Source organism: Telopea speciosissima, unplaced genomic scaffold (genome assembly GCF_018873765.1).
Source record: "Telopea speciosissima isolate NSW1024214 ecotype Mountain lineage unplaced genomic scaffold, Tspe_v1 Tspe_v1.0013, whole genome shotgun sequence".
NCBI classification, from domain to species: Eukaryota; Viridiplantae; Streptophyta; class Magnoliopsida; order Proteales; family Proteaceae; genus Telopea; species Telopea speciosissima.
The window spans coordinates 642,099-644,150 of record NW_025317349.1 but is presented as its reverse complement, the minus strand read 5'-3'; the positions used below and the strand labels follow the sequence as shown (position 1 = coordinate 644,150).

At 44.5% G+C, this 2,052-nt stretch overlaps 1 non-coding gene across 1 annotated transcript; it reads left to right on the top strand.

Moving 5' to 3' along the window:
* The first annotated feature begins 1,596 nt into the window (after positions 1-1,596).
* LOC122647199 lies at positions 1,597-1,703 on the top strand. The gene has a single exon (XR_006330818.1). It is a non-coding gene; the product is annotated as a small nucleolar RNA R71 (small nucleolar RNA).
* The last annotated feature ends 349 nt before the right edge of the window (positions 1,704-2,052 follow it).

Sequence of the window (2,052 nt, the reverse complement as noted above, 5' to 3'; positions counted from 1 at the left end):
TAACAAATCTATTTGGGAAAAGGGGCAGGTGGGGTATAAATTCTTTCAGGGTTGGTCTTTTTCACTTCCTCAACAGAATCATCTTTAGTTTTCTCAACCAAATCATCTGGAGTTTCTTCTGATTCATCAGACAAACCTAGAATAGTAGGCACTACAATGGCCTCTTCAGAAGGAGGAGAGTCAACAAGAGTATGAGATGGTAAAGACTAAGGTGTACTAGCCTGTTGATACTCATGGCCACTCCTTAAAGCATATACAGCATTAACCTGGCTGGAGGGCCCTTGAAGCTGTTGGCCTTGTACCGGGTTAAGTGGAGGAGCTTGGGTACCTTGCTGAATATGAACCTAATGCCTAGGATTTGGCTCAGGTTGGCTAGGTAACTTCTCTGTTTCCCTCTCATACAAGATTGTGACAAGCTGGGTGAGTTACTTCTCCATAAGGGCTATTCTTTTCTTAATCTCACCTATTCTTGGTGCTTCTCCTGTATTGGTTAACCCTGGGGGTTGCTGATAAGGTGCAAGGAGAGGAGGCCTATCAGAATTCATAGAAGGTTCTAGATGAGGACGAGAGGGAAAGGGGTTAGGAGACATCCCTTGCTTTTGTGATGTAAAGTTAGGCCTTTGGACACAAAGCTGGCCTTGATGGTAAAAGTTGGATGGGCTTGCTTGGTTCCCTTGATTCCAGGAGAAATTGGGGTGATTTCTCCATCCCGAATTATAAGTATTGCTATATGGGTTATTTTGGTAAAGAGCACTTGTAGGATTAAGCGTTTACCAATCTCCCAAAAGATACCTTGTGAGGGAAGGTGCAAATTTAATTTCTTATTGTACATCAGCCAGCGCGCATCGCTTCCTCGCCCGAGCTGGGATCTGGGCAGGGCATGTTGGGTCACTCCCAACAGTCTCCCCACCCAAATGCATGCCCAATAACAGAGCACCCATGGCACTAATGCACGCCTAATAACAGAGCACCCATGGCACTAATGCACACCCAATAACAAAGCACCCATAGCACCGAAAAGACTCGAACTCGCGACCACCTGCTCTGATACCAATTGTAGGATTAAGCGCTTGCCAATCCCCCAAAAGACGCCTTGTGAGGGAAGGTACAACTTTAATTTCTTATTGCACACCAGCCAGCGTGCATCACTCCCTTGCCCGAGCCGGGATCTGGGTAGGGCATTTTGGGTCACTCCCAACAACACTTACATTCTTAGTGTTGGAATTGCCCACAAAGGTGTTGGGGCATTCCTCCAAAAGATGTCTAGGGATTTGGCACCAACTACATATTGATACTTGGTCGACATGGTTAACCGGTATAGACTCTTCAAGAACTATGGACTCCGACCTTTTTATGAGGCTGTCAAGTTTGGCCTCTTTCACTGGCATACCCTCAATGAGATACCCCTTAGTGGTTCTTTCAGCCGCTTGAAAAGATTCCCACTCCCTAGTTTTTTCAGCTAAGTTGGTTAAGAATGTCCATGCATCCTTTTCCTCAGAAAAAGAAGTAAAGCCTGCAGGACACATGGATTGTACAAGTTGCTTGGTCTGGAAGTCAATACCTTCATAAATAATTTGGCATAGTTGCCACAAGTCAAAACCATGGTGAAGGCATTCTAAGAGGAGGTCCTTGAATCTTTCCATGAATTTAGAAAATGACTCATATGGTTTCTGCCTGAACTGGAGTATGTCACTCTTGAGTTTATTGGCCTTGTAAAGAGGGAAAATTTTTCTCAAGAAGACAATGGTAAACTGATCCCATGGGAAAATGGAATTAGTAGGTAGTCCATAAAGCCACTTCTTGGCCTGGTCTTTCAGGGCAAAGGGTATAAACCTAAGCCTAACTGCATCATTAGTCAAATTCTGGATCTTAATTAGAACACAGACCTCCTCAAATTCCCTAAAAAAAAGATAGGCATCCTCATTAGCCATCCCATGAAAATGGGGTAGCATGCTGATGAAGTGGGTCTTGAGTTCATAGTTGTTCCCTGTAACAACAGGTAGACTAATGCATGAGGGTTGTGCAGCCCTGGTAGGGTAAAACCTATCCTTA